Source organism: Gracilinanus agilis, chromosome 4 (genome assembly GCF_016433145.1).
Source record: "Gracilinanus agilis isolate LMUSP501 chromosome 4, AgileGrace, whole genome shotgun sequence".
Classification (NCBI taxonomy): Eukaryota; Metazoa; Chordata; class Mammalia; order Didelphimorphia; family Didelphidae; genus Gracilinanus; species Gracilinanus agilis.
In genome coordinates this window covers 361245474-361255165 of record NC_058133.1, presented here as the reverse complement: position 1 = coordinate 361255165, position 9692 = coordinate 361245474, and positions in this window count along the sequence as shown.

The following is a 9692-nucleotide window of genomic DNA, read 5'->3' as shown; positions in this document are numbered from 1 at the left end:
TCGCTGCGCTGCCTAGGGACATCCCCGTCATGGGGGGCTGCTCCCCCTCTCCAAAGTGAGCAGGCTATTTCTGTCAGCAGGCAGCGGCGCTTCCGAGATAACTAACTACCTGCCTCCGACTCTCCTTCCTGGCCTCTTTTGGGCACGGCTTCCCCATGCTCGACATTCTGTGTCTAAAACAACCACGGTTCAGAAGCCCTGGGGCTCATTTCAGCACCCGGGCTCCTTCAAGGTCTCTGACATCTTCTCGAAGTCCTCCGAGTATTTTAAGTACTTGTAGTTGTTTTTTTATTTTTATTTTATTTTTATTTTTTAGAAAAAATTTCCATGGTTCCATGATTCTTACTCTTCCCTCCACTCCCCCCACCCCATTCCCCCGTAGCCGAGGCGCATTTCTACTGGTTTTTACATGTGTCATTGATTAAGACCTATTTCCATATTATTAATAAGGACTCGTTGTTTTGAGGAGCGAGTGGCAGAGACCCAGCCTGCTTCCAGACATATATATCGGCATTTCCAGGCTATGGGATTCTATCGGCAACGATGGACGTTCCTGACACTGAGAACAAACGTTCCTCCAGCCTCCCTCTCCCGTGGAGTATAGCTCCGTGCTTAGATTTGAATGGCACCTTGAGTGAAGGCACAGCTGTGGGAAAATCTCCCCGTCCTAACCTTTTCTAATAGTTGAATTCCAAGCCTTTGGGTTTCTAAAGGTTGGAGAATAGAGAAAGTGAACTCCCGCCCAGTCACTGGTCAAAGGTCAGGCACAGACAAAATTGTGGAGTTTGGCAAAGGGTATCTTTACTACTTTTCCAACTTCTTCTTCAGAACTAGTCCATCTGGAGATCACGGAGATTTTTACAGGATTTTAAAAAAGAATAGGTACCTCATCAATGCCCGCAGGATTGAATGGAAAAGATGAACTAAATGCCTATGTGTATGTTTGTATGTCTATGTGTGCATAATGTCAGTGTTCCTCTGTTTTAAAATAAAAATAAACTCTTTACCTTCTGTCTTAGAATCGAACCTGAGTACTGGTTCTAAAGCAGAAAAGTGGTGAGGGCTAGCCTAGGCATTTGGGGGGTCCAGCACCTCCCCTCTCTAGCCCTGGCTCTCTATTCACTGTCACCTGGCAGCTTCCATGTTCCCCTGTTTTTATTCCTGTAAGGAAGGTGCCAGAGGGACAGGAAGGGTCTGTGGTTTATGTGCCCTTAGAGGAATCATGCAAAAGGATCTGGAAAAAAACTCTTTGCCTTTCTATAGAAAAAATAGCCTAATGTAGTGGAGAGAGTGCAGCCCTCAGAGTCTGAAGACCTGGCTTTAAGGTCTTCAGATACATTCTGGTTGAGAGATCCAGGACAATCCACTTAATGCATTTATACCACAGGCAACTCTCAGAGACTTTTTTTTTTTTTAAACTCTTACCGGGCAGCTGGGTAGCTCAATGGAGTGAGAGTCAGGCCTAGAGATGGGAGGTCCTAGGTTCAAACCTGGCCTCAGCCACTTCCCAGCTGTGTGACCCTGGGCAAGTCACTTGACCCCCATTGCCCACCCTTACCAATCTTCCACCTATGAGACAATACACCGAAGTACAAGGGTAAAAAAAAAAAAAAAAAAAAAAACAAAAAAAAAAAAAAAAAACTCTTACCTTACTGTGTATTGGTTCCAAGGCAGGAGAGCGGTAAGGGCTAGGCAATGGGGGTTTAAGTGACTTGCCCAGGTTCCCACGGCTAGGAAGTGTCTGAGGCCAGATTCGAACCTGGGACCTCCCATCTCTAGGCCTGACTCTCACTCCATTGAGCTACCCAGCTGCCCGGTAAGAGTTTAAAAAAAACTTTATCTTATCTATAGGCCTGGCTCTTAATCTACTGAGTCACCCAGCTGCCCCTTCTCAGAGTCTCTTTAGTTGTAGAAAAGGTATTGACCTGCTTTGAAAGAGGGAGTTTTCTCATGGAAAGTTCTTCATTGAAAATTTTTTTTGTTAAAATTATTTTTTTTCACTTAATTATTATTTTTTATTCACATATATTATTATTATTAATGCTTTTTTAGTAAAATACAACTCCATGACTGCATATAATGCCTTATTAAGTCTGGGTTTTTTGAGTGTCTGGAATGCATTCATTTAATTTACATTAATCATTTACATTACATCACTCAGCCCTTGTGGTACTCCACCTGCCTTCTAGAACAAATTAATGACAAGTACCAAGGCACTACTATAGTTGCTCTTTTAAAATCCATTCAGAATCTGGCCTTAGACACTACCTAGCTGAGTGACCCTGGGCAAGTCATTTAACCCCCATTGCCTAGCCTTTACTGCTCTTCTGCCTTAGAATCCAAGATGAAAGGTAAGGATTTAAAAAAAAAATACATTCAGATTTGAAAAACATAGTTTTATTTCTTGTGAGTCCCACTTAGGAATAGGAGATGAAATCACAGGTTCAGTCCAAAAGGGGAGGGCGAGGGAGGCATATTATACAGGGGAACATTAACAACTAGGAGAGTGAATTGCATTAGAGCAGGAATTCCCAGAGAGGCCCATATGAGAATGCATAGGAAGCCAGCTTAAGAGGGTACACAAGGGAGAGAGAGAGAGACAGACAGACAGAGACAGAGACAGAGTCAAAGAGAGAGAGACAGACAGACAGAGAGACAGACAGACAGACAGAGACAGACAGACAGAGACAGAGAGACAGAGACAGAGACAGAGAGATTGCAGTAGAGTTTGTGGGTGATGCACATTAACAAAGAAAGCTTATGGAGATGCCAGAGTCGACAGAGAACCACCAGGCACAAAGAACCTTCATCTGGCAAGTGATTAGGAAACAACTGTTATATCTACAGGAGTCAGCATGGAGATTGCCAGTTGTCATATGATGAGACCCTTTTCTCCCCTCTTTATGACCTTGATATTGGAGGCATGCTTGATGACTCTTCCGCAAACAGCCTTTGAACACATCTGTTCCCTTGGCAAAATTGAAATTGAGAATTCAGAACTTAATGGAAATGACTATGACAGCTGTGAGGTTGGATGTTCAGGCTTCATTAGAAGCAGCAAGTCGCCCACCATTTGGGAATTTTAATATGGTGCAGTTATCTTTCATTCTACATATATACCTCATTTTATTGTACTTTGTAAATATTATTTTAAAAAAAATCAAAGGTTGGTGGCAACCTCGAATCAAGAATGTCTATCGACGCCATTTTTCCAACATGTGCTTAGATCATGTCTCTGTGTCACATTTTGATAAAACTGAAGGCTTTTCCATTCTTCCTTGTCCCTATTTCTAAGGTATTCCACAGCATAGTTAGAGCAAAGAGGAGTAGACCAGAGGAATGGTCTTGGAAATGAGGAATCCAATGAAAAGGAGATTATAATCATCCAGGTGTCTAAGGTTTAGTTAGGACCACTAAATTTGCCCATATATTAGGTGGTACAAAGGGAAAAGTGAGAATTCCAATCAATCTATCAATAAACATTTATTAAATGTAAGGTACTTTGCTTAATTATTGTTATTTGCCCTTTATTTTCCAAGAGGACCAGTGACATCATGGGGTGTTGTCTTGACTTTTGCCTGAATTGGATTTAAGCAAGGCAGAACTGAGCACAGTCATCAGCCTCACTCTCTTCCAGTCACTGAAACCCAATGGCAAGACAAAAGTCAGGATGACTAGAAATGGCCTGGGATGCAGTAGGTCTTCCATGTCTGACCAAGCTCCACCGTGCCTGTTTCAGCCTTCTCATGCCTTTTGGAACAAGTTGTTCTCATTAGTCCATTCCATTGAGGGGAAGTCTTCACGTCCTTGGGGAAGACATTCCTCTAACTGACCAACAGGTTTGAGGGCTGATGGTTAGCAGCAATTGTTTCAACTTGTCTTCTGAGACAGTTTTACCACAGTGTGGCCATGGCTCACAGCTTCTTGGAGCCACTGGTGAGAGCTGAGTAAAAGGTGGACACTTAAAGTGGATGAGCAGCTCTGAAAAAGATCTTGGCAAACCCTCCTACCAGAGGTATGAGGTGTAACTGGTCCTCCCTGAACACACCATACTGGGGATAAAAAAAGATGCAAAAGACATTTCCTGCCCTCAAGGAACTTACAGTGTAATGGAGGATATGTGTGTGTTTGCATGTTGTCAAATTGCATTTATATACCTATATTACTTTACATGTATGTGTATGTATGCTGCTATACATACACATAAGTATACATGGCTAAATTGTCCATCTATCTATATATATATAAATCACAGTATATTCAGGACCAAAAGGAATTTGCTACCATACTGGTATAATGAATTAAGGGCACTGGTGAGTCAGAAAGTAATCTAATCCTTGAAAAACTGGGGATCTAATCCTTGCCCAAGGTAGATGAACATAAAGTCAACACCTGCCACCTGGGAGTAATATTCTTTGTTATTTCTCCATCCTAAAGGCAGGTTTAGTAGTGCCCAATGCTTAGTTATGGGATTAATGTGGACTGATTGTATGTTGCACATTTTCAAAGACAATATTTAGTGGAAAAAGCACTCCACCTAGAGTTGGGAGACTGGAATTTAGGTCCTAGTTTGGGCATTTAAACACTCCTTAAACCCTATGACCATGACCAAATCCTTGCAAAGGAAAGAGCTTTGGGTTCAAAGGAAAGGACTTGGGTTCGAATCTCTTCTCCTGAGTTTATCTGAGTGACTAAAGGCAAATCATCTAACTACTCTAAGTCTTTGTTTTCTCATCTGTAAAAAGGGATCAATAATACATGAGTTACCTATTTCATAGGGTTGTTGTAGGATCAAATGAGGCTGTATATTAGGTGCTTACACAATTTAAAGTGCTCTAAAAATGTTAGCTATTGTGATGATGAGGATGATGATTTCTGTGGTCCTCAGGGTCCTCATCTAGGAAATGAGTAGTATTATTTATATATAAATATATGTGATCTTTATACATTTACTATCTACTCCATGGGTTTGTCATGAAAAAAGTATTTTTTAGGTCTTAAAATGCTATACCATATTGGTTTCAATTCCCCAAGCAGAGATTCAACTCAGTAATTAGACAAAGTCCATTCATTTAAAGATTTTGGAAACCAGACCTATGATTCCATTGCAACTCCTCAATGGATGCTTGTCTTTAAACTTAAGAATCTGCTCCCAGGGATACTCAGAGGGCAAGTGACTTGCCCAGGATCACATAAGGAATGTCAAAGGCAGGCCTTGAACTCAGGGCTTCCAGATTGCAAGGCTGGCTCTTTATTCGCTCTACCATGATGCTTCTTCTCACTTAAAGTATCAATAGTTAAACAAATGTTTGTAGATGTCTAAATTCCAGCAGTTTGTGTCTGCCTTTTCCAACTACCACTGTCAGTAGAGTGAGGCTGATGATTTTGGGCAACTCAGCCTCTTGAAAATCCAGTTCAAGTCAAGACATCACGCTTTGTGTTATCATTGGTCTTCTTTAAAAATGAAGGACAAACAATAAGAACATTATGGTCACCACTACAGAAGTGGAAGAGCACTTCATCTGAAGACTATTTAAATCTATTTCCTGGGTCACTGGGGCCAACTAATAGGTCCAGGGGGCTCTTTACAGATATTTTTGACAGATTTCAGGGAGTCTATGAAACTGAATGAGGGGAAAAAATTACATCTTCATTTTCATTAACTGAAATTTAACATTTTAAAAATTGATTTAAAAACATTATTTGGGGGGCAGCTAAGTGGCTCAGTGAATTGAGAACAGGGAGGTCCTTAGTTCAAATCTATCCTCAGGCACTTCCTAGCTGTGTGACCTTGGGCAAGTCACTTAATCCCTATTGCCTAACCCTTACTGCTCTTCTGCCTTGGAACCAATATACAGTATTGTTTCTAAGATGCAAGGTAAGGGTTAAAAAAAGAAATCACAGCATTATTTGAAAAACACCATCAGATTTCCAAAAGGATATATGACAAAAAAGGTAGAGAAATTCTGTTCTAACCCTTTCGTGGGATTCATTTTTCTCATCTTTAAAATGGGAGAGCTGACTTTCCCCTAAGATCAAGTACAATGCTATTTCTGAGGCTGAGTCTCTTGGTTCTTAGCTAGACTGGTGTCCAAAGAGTAAAAAGTCTGCCCCGGGACAGTCTGGAAGATTTTCCCCTATGATTAGAAGAGAATCAGTACTTTGAGAGTTGCCCCACTGCAGCATCAAAGGAGGATTTTTTAGCTATTGTCTCCTAAAAGAAAAGTAAAACTTGTATATTGTATGGTTATTTACTTGTTTCCCTACTCTAACCAATTAAAAGAAACATCTCTGTAGCATGAATTTGACTTATCTAATACTTTATCTTTGTTTTTCATTAATTTAAAAAAACCTTAGAGTAACTTGTCAACACCACCATTAGTTTTCCTTGATATTTCTTCCCTATCTGCAATCTTTAGGCAGAAGCAAACAGTGCTGGGCATCACTCACAGTTTGGGAAGGCTATTGAAAATCTGGAGAATATCCAAAGGAGAGCAAACAAAATGGCAAAAGGCCATGAGTTCATGCCACTTGAGAACTGGTTGGAGAAGCTGGGAATGTTTAGCCTGGAGAAGGAAAGGCTCAAAAGAGACATATTAGCTGTCTTTGAGTATTGGAAAGACTTTCATGTGGGAGAGAAATTAAACTTGTTCTGCTTGAGCCCAGAGGGCACGATGAGGAGTAGTAGGAAGAGAGGCAGATTTTGACTGGTCCTTAAAAAAAATTAGAGCTGCCCCAAAGTGAAATGGGCTGCCTTGGGAGATTCCCTCTGCTTGGAGATCTTCACAAAAAGGCTAGATGCTTACTTTTTGGGGGAAGTTGAGATCAGTGTTCTTTTGCAGCTATGAATTGGACTAGAACTCTGGGATCTGAAGATGGACTTCGGGGATTCCATGAATTTGGATAGGAGAAAAATTAAACTTTTACTTCCATATGCTTCCTTTGTCATCCTATGTATTTTTGTGTATTTAAATTGTTACTCTGAAAAAAGGAGCATAATCTTCATTTGACCGCCAAAGTGGTCCACAATGCAGAAAAGCTTAAGAATTCCTGGTCCAGATGAACACTCCAACCCCTTCCCAATCTGAAATTCTATGATCCTTGGAAAGGTGATTATTATTTTTTTTTTTTAAAGAAAAACTCTTCAAGGTAACAAAAAATCATTCACCTGACTCTTCTACCAGATGGTGCTGAATTTCAGAGAGTTTCTCTGGATCAAAGTGTTTCTCTCCTTGATGTTCAGCAGACTAGAGAAGGAAAGGGGCACAAGGTCTGAGCAACCCATCAGTGAAGCTACTTCTGGAGTTCTCAGTCACCTTGGAAACTCATGGAAAGAGCAAGAGTGCCAAGCAAAAGAAGTGTCTAGTTTTTCAGCTGTTTGATAATCAAAAAAGATCAACTAGTTGGTTTTATTTAAACACAAGGGGATTTCACAGCTGAGCTTTGAGAATGTCCCTTTGTTGCTACTTGGAGGGTGAGAGTCTGTAAAGGACTCTGATGCCATCTCCTGGGGAGGTCAGGGGCTTGAAAAACACCAGGTAGCCACATGCTAGAAGGAACGTGCAGGCTCCTGGCTATTTCTGAGGGTTGAAAACAACCCTTTCCCCTCTCACCTCACCCCAGTCTAGGATTCTAGGACTGGTTGTTGTTTATCTACAATGAGGCTCCAGAGTTTGAAGCCATCAGTTTTTATTACTGCATTGTCCCATTATCTGTAATGGAAGTCTTTCAAATTGAAAAAAAGGGGAAAAACAAAAACAAAATCTTTGATCCTCCTCTTCCAACAGGTGAGTCAGCAGGCAAATGTCCCAGTCCTGGAAGGGACTGTTAGCCTCTCAGTTGGTGCCTTCTATGAGAGAGTAAAAACTAGATTATAATTAAAAAAGAAATGAAAGTGATCCCAGGTCTATTTCCTGTCCAGATTTGGAAAGAAGAGGCATATGACTACAAATGAAGTCATATTGATACCTTCTCTCAGGTCAGCATCTCTGTTTTCATGAATCTGGAATACCGATTGAGAAGCAAAGATACCATTTTCAAGAGTTTTCATAACTATCTTGGGGTTCAAAGCATGGTAGACAGACCTCAAGGAGTTAAAGTAATCTTCTTTGTCCTTTCTAATTTTTGAAAAGAGTTTTTACTGTTTTAAGACAGACTTCCTGGGGGTGGCTAGGTTCCTTAGTGGATAGAGCCAGGCCTGGAGTCAGGGAGATCCTGGATTCAAATTTGACCTCAGATACATCCTAGCTGTATGCCCCTGGCCAAGTCACTTAACTGCAATTGCCTAGTCCTTACTGCTCTTCTGCCTTAGATCTAATACTTAGGGTCATTATTAAAGTAAGGGTTTTAAAAAAATTTCCTTCTTTTCTGATCTCCAACTGCTGTCTTTGTGACTTTTTTTTCCTATTTTTCTTGTGCTACCTAGAGAAAAGTCAACATTTTATGGCATATAGTCTCTACTCTGCTGTTAGGGTGATTTTTCTAAAGCAAACACTTGACTTCTGTTCAATGAGCTCTAGTGGTTCCTTATTACCTATCAGATAAATATAAACTTCTTTGTTAGACATTTAAAGTCCTTCATAACTTGGTCCTTTCCTATCTTTCCAGTCTTCCTCTACCTTACCTCTTCTACTGACTCTATGTTCCAGCAACACTGACCTAGATCCAGATTCAGAATTCCACCTCCCATCTTGCCTTTGTCTATATATTAGGCCCTCTCATATATAATGTTCTACTCCCTCACTTCCACCTCTTATTTCTGACATCCTTCCAGACTGAAACCTAATCCCACTTATTTAAGAGACCTTTCCTGATCATCCCCATCTATTCCTGTCTTCCCTTCTTTAGACTGACTCTCAAACTAGAAAGAAAAATTCCATTTAAAATATCTCTAGACAACATAATATACCTGGGAATCTACTTGCCAAGACAAACAGAGAAATTAATATGAGCACAATTGCAAAACACTTTTCACATAAAGAAAGTCAAATCTAAACAACTAGAAAAATGGTAATCACTCATGGCTAGACAGAGTCAATATAATAAAAATGGCATTTTTACCTAACTTAACTTACTTATTCAGTACTGTGCCTATCAAACTACCAAAAAAGTATTTTACAGAGCTAGAACAAATAATAACAAGATGCATCTGGAAGAACAAACGTTAAGAATATCAAGGAATTAATGGGAAAAAATGTGAAGGAAGGTGGCTATATCAGTAATCATGAAAATAATTTGGAATAAAAATGGAATAATAAACTGGAGGAATTCCATGTGAGCTGGAATGACCTCCAGGAAGAGATGCAGAGTGAAAGGAGCAGAACAAGGAGAAAATTGTACACAGAGACTGATACACTGTGGTAAAATTGAATGTAATGGACTTCTGTACTGGCAGCAATGCAAGGATCCAGGACAATGCTGAGGGATTTATGGAAAAGAACACTACCCACATTCAGAGGAAGAACTACAGGAGTGGAAACAAAGAAGAAAAACAACTCTTTGAACACATGGGTTGAGGTGGACATGATTTGGGATATAGACTCTTAATGGCCACCCTAGAACAATTATCAATAATATGGAAATAGGTCTTGATCGATGGCACATGAAGAAACCAGTGGAAATGTGTGTTGCTATATGGGGGGTGGGGGGAGCAAGAGCAAGAACATGAATCATGTAACCATGGAAAAAAATTT